At 37.8% G+C, this 19,213-nt stretch overlaps 1 protein-coding gene and 1 long non-coding RNA gene across 2 annotated transcripts in view; one reads left to right on the top strand and one right to left on the bottom strand.

Annotated features, from left to right (window-relative positions):
• The window catches only part of KHDRBS2 (KH RNA binding domain containing, signal transduction associated 2), a 594,613-nt gene that overhangs the window by 185,145 nt on the left and 390,255 nt on the right, over nt 1-19,213 (top strand). The window lies entirely within an intron of this gene.
• Nucleotides 10,944-13,471, bottom strand: LOC142827799 (uncharacterized). The gene is made up of 3 exons (XR_012902559.2): nt 13,332-13,471; nt 11,512-11,587; nt 10,944-11,263 (listed from the first exon to the last, which is right to left on the bottom strand). It is a non-coding gene; the product is annotated as an uncharacterized LOC142827799 (long non-coding RNA).

The following is a 19,213-nucleotide window of genomic DNA, read 5'->3' as shown; positions in this document are numbered from 1 at the left end:
GCTCACATACACACAAATTCATCGTTTTATTTCAAACTGTGTTTTGAACAGAGGGGAAAAGGCCTCCACAAATAGGAAAACCTTGACAGGCATATTTCACTTTGCTCTTGTCCACATTTTCCCCAGCACAAAAAGACTGCCTTACATAGTCAATATAATGTTACATGTGAATTCTGATAGTTTAAAATATTGCGGTAATTTCTTGTAAAAGTTTATTCTAGCTACAAGCTAGGATATACTTCTGGGAAAATAGTATTAACTCAAAACAGTATTTCTGCCAAACAATATGCTGCCTAGCTAAGTAGTAGAAATATTAGACACCTTATGTTTAGCAACAGCGAATTGCACAATTGACCCTTTGAGATTCTCAGGAGGGAATGGGGGAGGGGGAGAGGCGGAAGAGATTACCATAATTTCTAACATAACCATTCTGGTATTGGTGCTGTTCCAGCAACTAAGATTATAAAGGAATCCTGATGTTTCTACATCTAGTCTTAGATAGAAATTTTAAATATATAGCCCCACAAATAATTTGGTATTACACAGAAAAATAATTTTGAGGTATGTGAATTCCAACTGTGGACTAAAGTGCTGCATTATTGGGAAAAGAGACTGTATAAATGGCATCACAGGGTTCCCTGTTTGTGTCCCAATGATTTCCATGTCAATGTGCTTGGTTTACAAATAAAATCGTATTGTTATTGTTGATATTTTTCTAATTATAACCCTGAATATTCATCCTGTGTTCTTAAGGTCAGGATTTTTATTTTATTTTATTTCATTTAACAACGAGGAAGGACATGTCTCATATCCTTTTCAAGAAAATTAAAAGGTATTAGCAAAATGTAGCCACAATTTTTGCAGCATTAAATTATTTTAAACTAGGAAAAACAACTCAGTACATTTTAAGGTACATTCACCTTCTTACATGATTGATTCATATCTAAAAGAAAGAAACAAGCTCTATAAACAGGTATATAAAAATAAGTACAAAAGTCCATTATCATTACACAGATAATGAGACAATAATGTATCTTTGATATGGAAGAGGCTTTTTCTTGTAAGGTAGCTTACTCATTTTTAGAACAGCAACTGAGAGATCATATTGTTTTTTAATGACATGTGAGTATGTTTTGCATAAAGACATACAGCAAAATATTTATTAAAGGAGGTATAATGCAGTTGAAGTAGGCTTTTACATTTGAAATTCTGCCAACATATAGAGTAAGAGATCTGTTCTTTCTTCTAAGCGTGGGGGAATTGCATGTATAACTTCCATTAATGATAATGTATTCTAATTGGGAAGTTTGAAATGGCACAGAAGCTTCAGACAATAATATAGAAGTTTTTATTCCAATTATTTCATAATGGAATACATTTCCTCTACAATATACAACCTTCATATTTGGGGGATTAGCAGAATACTAAAGAATATTATACTAATCTTCTCAGGAAGCTAAGTGGTTATATTCTATGTCTCATTGTGAGAAACTATACGGAACAGATATGCCATCAGCTTATGTGGATCTAGAATTTTTAGTAGCCTTTTATTAATTTGTTTTTAATGCCCAGACTCTAGTAATTGTAAAGCAAAACAGGTAGATACAGCATCTTTTCTCAATCATTAAGATTTACTTTTAATCCATATCAAATATGTTAAAATGAAGATGTGGTGCAGGACCATATATATTTGGAAATACAATTTAAAATTAAATTTTCAAAAAATATACCAAATGGGGGAGAATGTTCCAACCTTATGGATTATATTGTGCACTGCCATTGATGTCATGAGGCAATGAATATGATGTACTTAGGTCACAGCCTTTAAAAGCAAGTTGGATTATAGAAATGAATCCTATGATGTTCTAGTCTAGAATGGTCAAATGTACTACTAATTCATCTGAATGAGCTGATAATTTCCTGACAGTAATCTAGATATTGTACTTGTCACAAAACTATATTCAATTTTTTTCAAACTGAACGGACTTTTTCCTCCTTTGACATCTCAGAACAAAATCTGTTTTTTCCTTATATATGAGCCTGAAATTGACTACACAATAGTCATGTGTCCTTTTGGTCTGAGACCTATGTCATTTTGGTTTATCCAGCTTTGGCAGGGGGATATTATAAATTCTGAAAGTCAGTCATCAAATCAAATATTAACACATTTGCCAAGGCTCAATGTTGATCTCATTCTTTTAGTCCTAATTATTGCAACACATGACATAACACAACACATCACACTGTAATGTGAGACTTCAAGAGTACTTAAGCAAAAAGGATAAATCAAGGACATAGGCTTAAATGTACTCCTGTCAGTGTGAAATAGAAGAAAAGAGGGCTTGGTAGTCAGATCACTCTGAAAATGTCATCTTGAACAATTCAGAACTCATGCTTCATATGGGGGAAAGGTTTGAAACTGTGCACTAGGGGCAATGACATAGATATCAGATTGCAGAGTGAAAGCAACTGTGAAGAAAAACAGAGTATAATTCTGAGGAAACCCTGAATTGACCATAACACCAAATAGCACAATGATGAATGTGCGATAAAATCAACCAATTAACTAGTGATCACCTCGGCATATCTGATTTAGGCCTCATATTCTGCAGTTCTGTTCCCACTGTGATAGTGGTGGTCAGTAACCAAACACAGTCTCTTTAACACTGTTATTTATTTAGAAGAAAAGAATTTAAGAAAAAAAAATCTTAAAAAAATAAACCAGACCATAATCATTACCAGATGTGTAGCCATCTTCCACAAGGGAGCCTGGAAGAAATAGGTCCCTAGAGACTCTTTCACAGAATTTCCCTCTGTGTCAGGATGATTTCTTGTCAGAGCTCACTGATGCTTCCTGGGATGTCCCTGGCAAATCATCCCCCTTCACAAAAACCAAGTCACCATTTAACTATTGAAAGCCCTTTGATCAGATAACTCTGGGCACTGGCACAACAAGGTTTACAACAGGAAGGAGAGGGTGTCCTTGAAACCAATAGCTTGCATCAATTTTCCCTCACTGCTCTGGTAACATATAGTGAGCTTGCTATTCATTACTACAGATTATTAAATGGCAGTTCCACTTCTGGCTTAATGGTTGTGTCCCCTCTGGTGGGTGAAGATGCTGCATATCTGAGTCCTCTCCTAACCCCTTTTATCAAGCTAAGAATTCAAGCATATATAAAGCAAAATTTGGAAACTTCTCTACTCTGCAAAAACTACCCACAGCAGTGAGTCTGAGAGCCCTAATTTGCTGACTTGACCTTATGGACTCACATTGCAGCAATAAAAATAACTTTGTAGACATTCCTTATCAGGCTCCAAAGCCCAGAGAAGGCAAGTGTGTCTGCACTGCATTGTAAATCTGGGTCTATGGGATTTGTGAACTTGATGTTTCCAAACTCTCAAGTGTCCACCACTTACAATTGCTGAACCCAAGTCTTATAGAAATATAACTGCATTATACAGATCTTCTGACTCAGATCTGCAGCTTGAGCTTGGTCCACATACTGGAGCTGTAACCAAGTCACAGCAGGTCTCAGTTAGACCCATCCAAGTCCTCAGTGTTGTCTGATTTGTGCTAATGAAGGGGACTTGAACACAGACCTCAATGACAGCCTGGTCTTAATATAAGGTGTAGACATATACGTATGGTTCTGTTTCATCACAGATTCCTGTATGTGTGTCTACACATGGATAAAGGATTTGCAGTTGGCTCAAGTCATCTGACTTGGGCTATCCGGGTTTGAGGCTGAAAAATTGAGGTTTAGACCATCAGGCTTGGCTGCAATCCTAGATTGAAGTCTACAGAGCAATTTTTAGCCCTGTTGCCCAAGTTTGCAAGCCCAAGTCAACTGACTTAAGCTGGCTACAGCCACGATGTGGGTCTTTTATCCCCTTATGTAGATATGTTCTATGATGTTAACTTTTTACTTTGTTCTTAAGACTCCCCCACCCACACCCCAGCAGAGTAAAGTACTTAGAAAAGTGAGCTATAAAATTTCAAACTAAAAGTCAAGCTACTGTTTAAAAAATAGCAAATGTGTATGCAATCCCATAAAAATAGCCAAACTATGTAGAGTAGCATTATAAACCCTTCAAAGTGGGGTTTCATAATGTAAATGCTGACACAAACAGAATTCTAGAGGGGGGGTGTAATTATAATTAAGTTAGAGATAGTACAGATCATGTTTTAGTATTCCCTTAGGTTCATCAAGAGGAGATGATATATTTCTTTTAGGCATAACAACAATCTCCTTTTTTGAGCTTACAAGAGTCATATTAGCATAAAAAGGCAACATGACTTCCAGAGCACTTAACGTCATGTTTTTCATAATATTGTTAGAGAGAAGATGGGGGAGAGTGGAAGACACTGCTTTTAGTCTTCAAGTCTTTTTCTGGCCCTCCTAAGGAGTCATAGTTGGGGAGATCTCCACCTCCAGTGAAAACGCCTGGAGAATGGGACATAGAGAGTAGGAAATCTCCCTCGAGGTATTTCTTCGAGATTATTCTCTCATGGAAGGAGAGGCTTGACCCAATGTGGAACAGAAAGTTTGGCTCACATAATCACATTTTCTGCAAACAGGGTCATCTGCATGTTGATTTTGTTCTTGTGCACTGACCCTGCTGCATTTCCTCCACGTACCTACCTGGAATTCCCCTTTAAGGTGCTTTCTCCAGTGAATGGGGGCTCCACACAAAACTTATTATGACCTAGTGTTGCATGTTACATTCACTTTTTCATATCTGCAGTCTACCAAGGAGGAGGATGTACCTGACTGTCCGCTTGCTTGCAGGATTTGGATGTAGGAATTAAAGAAGAAATTCTGCTGAAGAGGTAGATGATCACTGTGTCACTGTACTGTAAGGAGAAAGTTTCCATGTGGAGGGTCTCCTATGTATGCTGATGTTGGTAGATTGCTCTTCCTCATTGAGACTTAGGTTATGTGTAGACTGCAGAGCTTTTCCAGGAGTTTTTCCAAGGAATGCATCTGCTTTTTCTGAACAGTTTCCAAAAAAGCGGGTACACTCTTTCAGCATCCCTGTATTCCTCTCAGTGAGAGGAATAAGGGATGTTCTGAAAGAGGAGGGTTTTCTGAAATTCGGCTCTGTGTAGGCTCCTGCATATCTTTTTCCGAAACCCCCCCCCCTCCAGTCTAGATGTAGCCTTAGAGATGAGTGACAAACTGCTGAAATTTTTATGGAAGCAAAATAAATTCCCACTGACTTCACTGAAAATTTTGCTTAGTAAAGGACTATGAATTTGGCATACAAAGACCTTTTAATATCAACTTATCCATTGCACGTATGTCCAAATTATTACCTCTATTATATATTCCAAGCTTTGCCTAGTTCATTATTAAATGAGGCAGATGGTGGGAATTCTTTTTTTCCTTCCTTTCTGAGGATGAATCCATAGACTATTGAAAGATATATTTGCTCCTAGATAATAACAATATAAACTATTATAGTTATAAGTGTGATGTGGTCTATTATAGTAATCAATATAGACCATAGTTTACTGAGTTTGTAATGCAAGTTTGCTGTTCACAATACACTGTGTACCGGGCTTCTTTCTAATTTTAATAAACAAGAAAGAAAAATAATAATTGGAAAGTTTTGTAAATTTGCTATATTTCATTTTTTAGTATTTTATGAAATATTTCAAAGGTCTGTAACAATCAGTTTATTCCTTGATGGAGCTTAACTTCAAGAGTCTATATTTCAGCAAAAATTCCCATATTAGTAACATTTGAAAATCTTCCAAATGGACCTATGCTATTTCAAGAACATGAGCACTTTTCAGAAAAATATCATTCTTGATTTTTGAAAATAATAAGCGTGTGGACAAATGACATGCACAATCAAATCTATCCCAACCAATGCAAATTTAACTTATACTCCAATAGGAGTAACTGATAAAAATAAAACATAACTAAACATAGCATAGAAGCAGACATTCAGTAATGATAAAATAACATTTTTGTAACATTTTCAACATTTCAGATACCCAAACATTTTGTTAGTTTGCCTCCCTTGTTTCAGTACTCACTCTTTTAATGGCTGATGCAAAACTCTACCGGAAAAAAAATGCCCACCAACTTTAAAGGGCTTTGTATCTGGACTAAAATTAAAGCAATACTCTCCTGCAGCAAAATTATGCTGTAAATAACCTCAGCCTAACTTTTGGTAAACATTTCATTGACAGTGGCTTGGTTACTTTCATATTACAGCTAGCAAGAAAGAAACTCCAAACAAACCACCTTTCATGGCATATATTCACTTCAAAGAGGTAACAAGAATATCTTTAAATAATGTATGACTTTTCTATGCTACTGCTATATAATGAGTACTGAAAATATCTATTTAGTTAGATGAGAAAGTGAATACTAATAATACAAAGTGTGTATGCAAGGCTTACTACAAAAAACAGAATGTATTAATTTGAGCTATGTTGAGGGGAAGGAGATTCCACATTTATTTTGGTGCTATCAGTTTGACTCTAAAATAGGACTGTATTTATTGAATAAAACTACTACAATTCTAAATACTGTAATCTATAATTATTAAAAAATAACTGATCACAAAGGAAGAACTTGAATTTCAAGTCCAACATGACATATGATAAAATTAGTATATGCCATATAGTTTTGTTATTTTAAAGACTAAAGACTCATTTATGCCACAAAGGCATAGCTCTGACTAAGGGCATGAGTGATGTTATAATGCTATAGAATGAATTGTGACTAAGGGTGTGTCTAGACTACATGCCTCCTTCGACGGAGGCATGTAGATTAGCCAGATCGGAAGAGGGAAATGAAGCCGCGATTAAAATAATCGCGGCTACATTTAAATTTAAATGGCTGCCCCGATCTGCCGATCAGCTGTTTGTCGGCAGATCGGGAGAGTCTGGACGCGATGCCCCGACAAAGAAGCCTTTCTTCATCGACACAGGTAAACCTGGTTTCACGAGGCTTACCTGTGTCGATGAAGAAAGGCTTCTTTGTCGGGGCATCGCGTCCAGACTCTCCCGATCTGCCGACAAACAGCTGATCGGCAGATCGGGGCAGCCATTTAAATTTAAATGAAGCCGCGATTATTTTAATCGCGGCTTCATTTCCCTCTTCCGAGCTGGCTAATCTACATGCCTCCGTCGAAGGAGGCATGTAGTCTAGACACACCCTTAGTGAATGTCCTTCCTGATGCTTCCTCATATGCTAGGACAGCACATTTTCCTAAATACAACAGTCTTGTCATTAGCTAGACAGTAATGATTATACTAGTCAAACAGTTAGGAAATCTGGGATCAATTGTATTTCATAGCTTTTTTTAATGATGATGTTAGGAAGACACTGAAGCCCTAAACCTCATTTATTAAGGGTACGTCTACACTGCATGGCTATTTTGGGATACTGGAGATATCCCAAAATAGGTACCTCATGTCTTCACAAGTCGCCTACTATTTCAAAATATATTTTGAAATAATGGGAATGTTATTTCAGCATCCCAGTAACCCTCATTCCACAAGGGTTAAGGAATGTCTCAAAATAGTGTTTTATTTTGAAATTTGGTGCTGTGTAGACATGCCAAATTTCAAAATAGCCTATTTCAAAATTCAATCAAAATAAGATATGCAATTTGCATAGCGCAAATCAAATATCTTATTTTTAGTTTAGGGTGCTGTGTAGATGCACTTTTATAACTCAAACTCCCCATATCAGTTGGAGATAGATACCTAAATAATGTTGAGAATCTGGACCTTAATTTCTTTATTCCTTAGAATGCCATCTGGTAAAGCACTTAATGGCACTTCCCAAATTTCATCCCAGTGTTCTGAGGATAAATATATTAAATACTAGGAGGTGCTCAAATAACACAATAATATAATAATAGAAGCTAGGAGTTGATCAGTATACAGTAGCACAGTATAACAAATGGAAAATCTTCCGTGATTCCACTGGATATCTTGAAGGTACTGCACTATTGGACCTAGTCATATCCTGCCCCTTTTAGTCTATACCTACATTTGGGGCTGATGGGTGTGTTTTCCAGCTTGCGCTAACTCATGTTAAAACTATGTATGTTAAAAATAGAAGGTAGACACTTCTTATTATCAGCAATCATGCATAGCTGGCTAAGTACCCATCGAGTATAGGAGGGTTCATATGCAGGGCAGTTATTTTTAGGATGCTATCTCAATTAGAGCTAGTGTGAGTATATCTCCGTGAATTACAAACCACACTGCTAACTCTGGTTGTAGATATAGGGGAGCAGAGGGATTATTCAACCCCTTTCGAGGGACAATACTAAAGGAGCAGCTTTCTTTCTAGACTTCTGTAAGATTTAAGGAAACTACATACATAATATTAATATGGATTTTAGTGTGTCCCAGAAAACAGATGCTGACGGAGATCAGAGCACCTTCTTTGAGTGCACTTTGCAAGGGTATAAAGTGTTGAGTCACATCTAGTTTTTTCTCTACCACTTGTGGTATATGTTGGGGAAACTTTATTTAGAACATACCTCCAATTCCGCGATTATTGGTTTGTTAGCATTTCAATTTAGCTATTTAATTAGTCTTGGGGAAAAGTTACATTAGCATGTAAATGGTCTATCTATCTCCCTGAGGTGAAGAATGTAAAAACACATACTTCTGTGACAAGCATATGTAGTTGCTTCATATGAAAATCCTTCAGGACATCTCCCAGCTTTGGGAAAATCCCCACAGAGACCTTTTGTGACAGCAATGAACAATACATGTCTAACATTTAACTTTTGCTCATAGGGAGCCCACAGTCCTAGATCTCTGAGGGCATACCTACATTGCATGGCTATTTCAGGATACCAGAGGTATCCTGAAATAGCTACCCCACGTCTATGCAAGCCGCATGTTATTTTGAAATATTTTTCGAAATAATGGGCATGCTATTTCACCATCCTAGTAAACCTTGTTGCAGGAAAGTTAAGGGATGGCTCAAAATAGCTCATTATTTCAAAATTTGAAACTGTGTAGATGCACCAAATTTCAAAATAAGCTATTTTGAAATAGATTTGAAATAAGACATACAATTTGTGTAGCACGAATTGTATATATTATTTTGAGTTTAGGGCGCTGTGTAGAAACACCCTCAGATGCCTTTCTCCTTCAAGGGATGGTTGGGCTGTTGAGTGCATTTGATTCATCCCTCCTGCTGCCCAAGATTCTGTGAAAGATGAAGTGGAACAAAGCCTGGTATGGCCAAGCAAACATGGTTCAGGAATCTTCATGATCTCTCTTTAGTTCTGTGAATCTCCTTACTCCAGATCTTTGATATTCTGTGATGGTTTTACACTTAATCCTGAATTCCCCCCACCCACCGGTGTGGATGTCTGCTGGTTGACATCGGTAGAGTTGGTCTGTTGTTGAGATATTCAGTAAATTCTTATTAGTAGCAAGAAAAAATCCACTATGTCTCTATATTTCCTATATGGGCATAACAGTGCTGAATTTTTTCCATGTATTTGAGAATTCAGGAGATCCTGGAGTACCCGCTGCATCAGAAGCACTGAGCTTACTTAGGGTTTGCCTAGCAGTCATTTATATGGTCCACACACCAACTGATCAATTCTTGATCTTCTCTCACTCCATGACAATAAGGCTCCCGGCAGAGGTCTTCAGATTTTATCTATTCATCAGAGATCTGGTCCTAGCATAGGACCTTATTCTGGTCCTGGCAAAACTGATGAATGCTCCCTTTGCAACTATGACTCTTTGCCTTAACTCTGGACATTATCAAAACCATTTGTTCTCCATAGACAGGACAAGGCATTTCCAGAAATTTCCCAGGCCACTTCTAGATTACACAGCAAATTGAAGGACAAGCTGTGTATGTGCAAAGAATATCAAATTGCACAATTCATCAGGTCATATCACAGGCTAATAGACAGGAAACACCCTAGAAAAGAACAAGTGCAGTGCACCTTGTTGACTTCTGTAGTGAACCTGGCAATCCAGGATATTTGCAGAGTAGTGACCTGGTTGTCCTCATACACACATTCACAAAGCATTACATGCTAATGCAAGGGGCCAAGGATTGTGCAAAATGTGGATGTTGTGGGTTAAAATTCATATTTGCACAGATTCTCTGTACTTGTCCCCAGTGGAGACTTCTGCTTAGGAGTCTCCAACTATGGAATACATACACAGACTACTACACAAAGAAGAAAATTAGGTTATTCCTCTATAATAATGGATGAGGTTTGAGATGCATAGTCCATATATATGTTACGCAACCCACCTGCTATCCTTGCTACTCTGGAGTCCTAATGTCATGGCCTATCATGAAGGTAAAGTAATGCCGTGTTGGAGCAGCATCAATTTTTTTGCTCTGGCAAAGTGCACCAGGAAAGGAAGGGCATATGAACCACTCCAGTGATACAGTTGACTAGAAAATTCTCCAATGCATGCTCACTAGATGTGCACTCACCAACTGCAGAACATGTAAATGGAATGAAAGAACATTACTTACCTACATAGGTGAGAAACTGTTTCTTCAAAAACAAAGCAGAAGTTTATACACCATCCCATGCTTCATATGGATTTATTTAAGAGTAGACTTTATAACATCTTCCCTGTTCCAATACCCAATGAAATCAGCAATTGTCATGAGCTTCAGGATAGGACCCTCAATTGATCAGCATTAAAGAAATTCTCTATTTTTTTCATGAAGCAGCTGAGCCATCTGTCATGTCTTAAACAAAAGACTCCCACACTCCCAGACTGTGCAGTCTCAATCAGCATGTACCTACAACAAGTGATTTACATCCTTATTACAGTGGTTGTTACTAAAATGTCAATTTTGATGTAGTTAAATGGATAAGATAGCCTTAACATTTGGCATTCTCCCACTGTAGGGCATTCTTAAGGATCACTGCAAACAATCAGGTTTCCATGTTTTTTTATCAAAGGCAACTGACATCATAGTTATCAAATTAAAAATATAATGCCAATGAAGTGGTAACACACTAAAATATTATTAACAAATATTTTAATTGAAAAATCATTCTAACAATAATAAAACATTTGTAATGAAACTGATTTTTCTTTGTACCCTAATTATCCAAATAAATTGGAGTAATTTGTAAACTATAATATAGACAATTACATTTTATTTGCAAAACAAAGCATGCAATTAAAAATCTGATCATTCTTAAACAATTTTGATTCCCGTACATTTTGTTTTCGCGTTGCTCTGTTCCTCTCTGTTCTGTTATTCTTGTTCCTTTTCTGATTCATCCAAAACAAAAATGGTAAAAATAATCTATTATAGGTTGTAGTAATAACAAATATATATTGATAGTATAAACATGCTACAAATACCTCCATATGAAATCATTACCCACTAACAGGTTTTAAGACTCTGCAGTTCATTTCAGATAACCATCAAAATGACTGTTAAATTATTCAGCCTTTCAGTCTGTAAAATTAAGGCTGGAAAACCTTCAAGGAACATTGTCTAAAGAGATTTCCCATACTTCAAGCTGGAGATACCCTGAGAACAGCCTCTCCTGCTGTCTTTTGGCTTTTCACTTCTGGTTGGAAGGCAGAGAGCTGTAAAAATGAAAGAATTTAACATGTTAAACAATATTTTAAAATGTCAATGTTCATTTCAGTTTTGGTGTTTTTTCTTCTTTTTGTTAGTTTAGTGTGCATCCTTAATACTAAGCAGTTGAAACAACAGACTGTGTGTGTCTTTTCTCTACAGAAAAAAAGACCCCAAGAGAACTAGTAATACCACCTTTAGTAAGACCACCTGGCTTCTTCTTGCTTATGTTAAAGTGAAACAGTGAGTCTTGAGATGGTGGTCTAGATATAGAGACTTTGAAGACTTGGCATATGCATGGCACCTCTTCTTCATTCCCTCCTACCTCTTCCTCATGATATGATGCATTGAAAACTTCACCATATGCAGGGTTGGATTAATAGTCTCAAAGGCCAAAGGGGGCTATTTGATCATCTAATCTGACTTTCTGGATAACAGGAGTCAAAAATGTTCCCCGGTCACTCATGTATTGAGCCTAATAATTTGTGTCTGACTAAAGCATGTCTCCCCAAAAAGAATTCCAGCCTTGAACTGAAGACAAGAACTGGCAAGTGCACCACTTCCTTTAGTAGTTTGTTTCAATGGCTGTTCATTCTCACTTTGGGTATGTCTACAGTAGCCCCCTAGTTCGAACTAGGGTGGCTAATGTAGGCATTCGAACTTGCAAATGAAGCCTGGGATTTAAATATCCCAGGCTTCATTTGCATGTTCCCGGGTGGGCGCCATTTTTAAATCCCCTTAGTTTGAACTGACTGCCCACGGCTACACGTGACATTCAGAAGTTAATCCAAAGGACTTAGTTCGGATTAACTTCTGACTGCCGCATGTAGCCATAGGCAGTCAACTCAAACTAAGGGAATTTAAAAATGTTGCCCGTCCGGGAACATGCAAATGAAGCCCGGGATATTTAAATCCCGGGCTTCATTTGCAAGTTTGAATGCCTACATTAGCCACCCTAGTTCGAATTAGGGGGCTAGTGTAGACATACCCTTTTACTTTATCCCTACCCCATTTCTGATTTGATTTGATTTGATTTGGGCTTTTTTTTAATATATAGCCATCTGTTCTTGTTATGCTTTTGTCTGCTAGATTAAAGCAATTAAGTATCCACTATTTTCTCCTCAACACATACACCCAGTGAAGTAAGTGTTGAAATTTCTTCTTAATAAATTAAATAGACTGAGATCTTTAAATCTCACTGTGAGGCTGTCTGCAGTGGTGACATCTGAAATCCCAGTTTCTAAATCCTGCTTGGTGCCAAGAGTCCCCAACTCTCCTGAGTTTAATGTACTGTCAATTGAAGGTACTCAGAAATTTACAGGACACCCATAGGCTCAGGCCCTGTTCTCCAAAGACCCACAGGGAAAAAGATCTGCAGATCACTGGATGATCCCAAAAAACTTATTAAACACACAGAATTATTCTAGACGCTCTTTTCCGCAAATGCTTTTAACGGAAAAACTTTTCCATTAAAAGCATTTGCGGAAAATCATGCCAGTCTAGACATAGCCAAATGGCTTGACTGTAGCTCTCCAATCCATCGTGACAAAGGGGCAGCATTGACACCAGATTGTAACTGTCAGAGTTTCCTGCTTCTCTTACTGCACAGGTAAACTAATCCATGATATGATGTGAAAAGCTCTTTTGCTAAAGTGAGTTACTTTCCACTCTGTGGCAATACTCATGTACTATTGATTGTCGCCAAGACTTTGTCTAGAGGAATGACAACACATGAACTGCTGCTCTCTCTACCTTGATTTCAATGATGCAGGTTGCCTGTGCCAAGGAACTCTTTGTTTCCATTTACTCTTTTGTTTAAGTGCACAAGAGGTCTTGTGATTGAGCCCAAAATTATTATCCTCATTCACTTTTTTCATGTGTGTTCTGCTACATTAAACATTTGTTTTGATTCTGTGCAAGAGGGACAGAAGCCTGATGTGCAGTAAAAATTCTAGAATGATTGTATTGTGACAGATGAATGGTCCATCTAGGTCTGTATCCTATCTGTGACAATGTCCAATGCCAGATGCTTCAGAGGGAATGAACAGAATAAGTAAATTCTGAATGTTTCAAACCATCAGTCATTCCCAACTTCTGGCAATTGGAGATTTAGGGACATCCAATACATGGGGTTATGTCTGTAACCATCTTGGTTCATAGCCATCTTGGTTCATAGCCATATCATCTATGAACTCATTTAATTTTTTAATTCGATTATACTTTTGGCCTTCACAACATCCCTTGCTAACTAATTCCACAGGCTGGCATTATGTGAAGTACTTCCTTCTGTTTGTTTTAAACCTTCTAGCTATTAATTGTATTTGATCCCTAGTTTTGTGTTATTTGAAGAGGTAAATAACCCCTATTTACTTTCTAATCACCATTAATGATTTTGAACATCCTCTTTGGAACCTGTTAATTACATAAAGGGGGGTTCCAAAGAGGAAAGAGACAAGCTGTTCAGAGTGGTAGCAGATCACAGAACAAGAAGCAATAGTCTCAAGTTGCAGTACAGGAGATCTAGGTCGTATAGCATGAAAAACTATTTCACTAGGGCTACATCTATTCTGTGGAGCTCTTTCAAGATACTTCCGGTATCCCACAATAGCTATTTTGAACAAGCCTTTATTTCAAAATATAATGGGCTCACTATTCTGACGTCCCTGTAAACCTCATTCCATGAAGAATAAGGGACATTTTGGAATAGTGCTCTATTTCAAAATTAACTTAAAATAAGCCACGCAATATGCGCTAGAATGGATTGTTTAGGGTTGTGGTGAAATATCCATCTTTATACCTTGTCTTTTTAAGGCAAGGCTTGACAAAGCCCTGGTTGGAATGATTTAGTTGTGGTTTGTCCTGCTTTGAGCAAGGGAGTTGGACTAGATGACCTGCTGAGGTCTCTTCCAACCCTAATCTTTTATGATTCTTATGATTTAAGATTCCTCTGCAGTATCCTCCCTTTGGTCATCTTTTAACTAATGTGAACAGTCTCAGGCTACGTCTAGACTGGCCACAAATTCCAGAAAAGGGATGCAAATCAGGTAAGTCAGCACAGGGAAATCTGCGGGGGATTTAAATATCCCCGCGGATTTAAATAAACATGTCCGCCGCTTTTTTTCCGGCTTGGGGAAAAGCCGAAAAAAAGCGTCTAGACTGGCGCGATCCTACGGAATAAAGCCCTTTTCCGGACAATCTCTTATTCCTACTTTCAAGAACTTTCAAGTAGGAATAAGAGATCCTCCGGAAAAGGGCTTTATTCCGGAGGATCGCGCCAGTCTAGACGCTTTTTTTCCAACTTTTCCCCAAGCCGGAAAAAAGCGGCGGACATGTTTATTTAAATCCATGGGGGATATTTAAATCCCCCGCGGATTTCCCTATGCTGACTTACCTGATTTGCATCCCTTTTCCGGAATTTGTGGCCAGTCTGGATGTAGCCTCAGTGTTTTGACACTGTACATATGGAAGCTGTCTCATATTACTAATAATTTTTGTTGTCCTCTGAACATTTTCAAACTAATATATTTGAGATGGGGCAATCAAAATAGCACACATTATTCAATTTATATAGTGGCACCAGATAAGTCTGGTGTTCAGCAAGGTTGTCTTCTGTCCCCCTTCTTTTTTCTTCTGGCTGTTGATTGGATTATGAGTGAAGTAAAAAGTAATGAGAGGAATGGAATCCAGTCAACCCTGTTTAAACAGCTAGAAAACCATGATTTTGCTGATGACCTAGCTCTTCTGTCACATAATCAACTTCAAATGCAAAATGAGGTTGAAAACAGTGAAGCTGGACAAGATTTCACAGCAGATGGAACTGAAGATCCACGAGGGGAAGACCAAGATCATGAAAGTGAATGCAGCAAATAACAGCAGTCTGAGAGGAACGACACTGGAGGAAGTTGATACCTTTACTTATTTAGGTAGTATTGTAAATAAAGTGGGAGGTACTGACAAAGATATTAAGAATACAGAAGGCAAGATTTTCTTTAATTATTTTGAGGAACATATGGAATTCAAAAGAGATCAAGCTACAGACCAAAATAAAGAACTTCAGCTCAAATGTAAAATCAGTACTTCTATATGACTCAGAATCATGGCGAACAAGGACAAACATAAAATGATTGCAGACTTTTATTAATAAATGCTTGCATAAGATCCTTGGCCTGAAGTGGTCTGACAAGGTTACAAACATTAGCTTATGGGAAAGAGCAGGGCAATGCCCAGTAGAGTAAGAGATTTTAAGAAGAAGATGGCATTGGATTGGCCATACACTGAGGAAGCCACCAACTAGCATTACCAGACAATCTCTATCCTGGAACCCACAGGGAAAAAGGGGAAGAGGAAGGCCAAAGAATAGTTGGAGAAGAGACCTGGATGTGAATGTGAGGAAAATGGGCAAAAGCTGGAGAGAATTAAAAAGGTGGCACAAGACAGAGAGGCTTGGAAAGAAATTGTTCATGGCCTATGCTCCCATAGGAGCTAAGGGCAAAGAAGAAGATGATATTTTCTGTTTTTATTATCTACCCCTTTCCTGTTAGTTCTTAACTTTCTGTTAGTTTTTTTTTTTTTTTGCTCCACACTGAGCAGATGTTTTCCACAGTGTTTCCAAGATCTATTTCTTGTGTGGTAACAGCTAATTTGGACTCCATCATTTTGTGAGTATAGTTGGGATTATTTGTTCCATGTGCATTACTTTGTACTTATCATCATTGAATTTTATCTGCCATTTTGGTACCTAGTCACCCAGTGTAATGACACCCCTTTATAACTCTTTGCAGTCAGCTATGGATTTATCTATTTTGTATTACATGAAAATATTGCAACCACAGTGATGACCCTATTTTCCAGATCATTTATGAATATGTTGAACACTGCTGATCCCTGTATGGATGCTTGGGGGACCGTATTTACCTCTCTCCATTGAGAAAACTTATGCCTATCCTTTGCTTCCTATCTTTTAAATACTGATCTATGAGAGGGCTTACCCTCTTTCCCCATGACTGCCTACTCTGCTTAACAGCCTTTGGTGTAGGACTTCATCTGGGACTTTTTAACAGTTGAAGTACACTATATCTATTGAATCACCATTGCCCTTGTTGACTCCTTCAAAATATTCTAATAGATTAGTGAGGCATGATTTCCTTTTACAAAAGTCATGTTGACTTATCCCCAATTATCTTGTTTATCTATGTGTCTGTTAATTTTGTTTTTCATTATATTTTTAATTTAATTTGCCTGTTACAGAAGTTAGGCTTCCTAGCTAGTAATTGTTAGGATCATCTCTGGAGCCTTTCATTTTTATAAAATTAACTTTACATTAGGCATCCTCCAGTCATCTGGTAAGATACTGATTTAAGTAATAAGTTGGAAAACAATTTCATATTTGAGTTTCTTCAAAACTCAGGTGAATACCATCTGGACCTGGTTACTTATTACAGTTTAATTGATCAGTTATTACCAAAATGTCCTCTACTGACATCTCAATCTGGGACTGTGGAAATCATCATCATATGCTTTGCACCTCAAAGATGGCCCCACTGCCTGTTTGAAAGGGGTTCCTGACTCTGATGTCCTTATTCTGTCTTTAATGTGAATTTTTGTGTCCTTATCTAGTTGCTCTTAAAATTATTTCTTGGCCTTCCTAATTCTACGTTTGTACCTGACTTCCAGATTTTATGCTCTTTTCTATTTTCTTCACTATGATTTGAACTTCCAAATTTTAAAGAGTGCCTTTTTTTCCTCTAACCACCTATTTTACGCCACTGTTCAGTTTGGATGACACTTTTTTAGTCCTCTTACAATTTTGATGAAGAAGAAGAAATAATTATTTGGAATACATATTTATTTTGAGCCTTGATTGTGATGCGTTTTTTTTTTAATCTTTGCAGCTTGCTGGTATTTCACTCTTTTTGAATGATTCATTTGATTTCTCTTCAAATAACTTCCACATATTTGTTTAGTTCTCCTTTTTTATGTGAAATGCCTTTGTGGCTAGTTTTTCTGGCACTTTTTCCCTCCAAGGATGCTAAATTTATGTACATTATGGCTGCTATCATGGGGTATTTCATCTATATTCACCTTTTGGATTAGAACTTATGCTCTGCTTAGAATTAAATCAAGAAATGTCTCTCCCCTTGTGGGTTCAAGAATGTGCTGCACCAAGAAGCATGTCAAGTGGTCAGTAGCATACTTCTGCTGTTACATTCTTTTTATTCCATTCATAGGGATCACGTGGTAGAATTAGATTTTTACTATATTTGACGCTATATATATATATATATATTTTTTACACATTTTGACAGTCTCCCACTAGCATGGTCAGTTCCATCATTCTCACTTAGGGTATGTCTGCACTGCCACTCTAGTTCAAACTAGGGTGGCTAATGTAGGCATTCAAAGTTGCAAATGAAGCCCGGGATTTAAATATCCCGGGCTTCATTTGCATCTTGCCGGGAGCCGCCATTTTTAAATCCCCGTTAGTGCAGACTCCGTGCCCACGGCTACACGCGGCACGGAATAAGTAGTTCAAATTAGGCTCCTAATTCGAACTACCGGTACACCTCTACGAGGAGTAACGGTAGTTCGAATTCTACGAGGAGTAATGGTACTCCGAATTAGAGAGCATAATTTGAACTACCTACTCCATGCCACGTGTAGCTGCGGGCACAGAGTCCGCACTAACGGGGATTTAAAAATGGTGGCGCCCGGAAAGATCCAAATGAAGCCCGGGATATTTAAATCCCGGGCTTCATTTGCAACTTCGAATGCCTACATTAGCCACCCTAGTTCGAACTAGGGTGGCAGTGTAGACATACCCTTATTTTGTACTCTCGTATTATCATGTCCCATTGATAACCCTTATTCCACCAAGTTTCTGTAATGCATATTATATCCATATCCTCCTTCAAGACTAGGAACTTTAGTTCACTCATCTAGTATTTAAATGTCTAGCATTTATACATAAGCACTTTCATATTTTGTAAATAATCAGTTCCTTACTCTTATGTGTTATATTTCAATGGAGCTGATTTATTTTTGACTGTTCCTCACTAGCTTTTACTTATACTTCACCAAACCTATCCTCTCCTCTTTGCTGAGATATAGGGTGTGTCTAGACTACAGGGTTTTGTCGACAAAGCAGTTTGCTTTGTTGACAGAACTGAATGTAGTCTAGACGCTCTTTGTCGACAGAAGCTTTGTCGACAGTATCTGTCGACAAAACTTCTGTCGACAAAACCTTGGAGTCTAGACGTACCCATAGAGTCCCCACTTTAGTAATTTCATCCATAAGGAAGATCTCTGCTCAAACCATGTACTCCTCACCATCTGTTGGTTTTCTCTCAGCTCTTAGTTTAAAATATCTTCTACAATCTTATTCTAAATTTTACATGGCAGCAATCTGGTTCCACTTTGATTTAGGCAGAACCTATACTTCTCCATCAAGAGACGTCCCTGGGGTGCTCCACATCAGGTATAGAGCATCCCAGTGCCTCTGGATGGAGTTTTGCTAGCAGTGCCTCAGTGGGGGCCGAATGGTGAAGTGAGAGAAAGCCCAACACTGACAAAGGTATATTGCTTTTGTGAGGCTGTGTATCATTTGGAGTTTTTACATATATCTTCTTGTGACTACT

Source organism: Pelodiscus sinensis, chromosome 3 (genome assembly GCF_052426305.1).
Source record: "Pelodiscus sinensis isolate ZL-2025 chromosome 3, ASM5242630v1, whole genome shotgun sequence".
NCBI classification, from domain to species: domain Eukaryota; kingdom Metazoa; phylum Chordata; order Testudines; family Trionychidae; genus Pelodiscus; species Pelodiscus sinensis.
The sequence above is the reverse complement of the archived record's forward strand: the minus strand, read 5'-3'. Positions and strand labels throughout refer to the sequence as shown.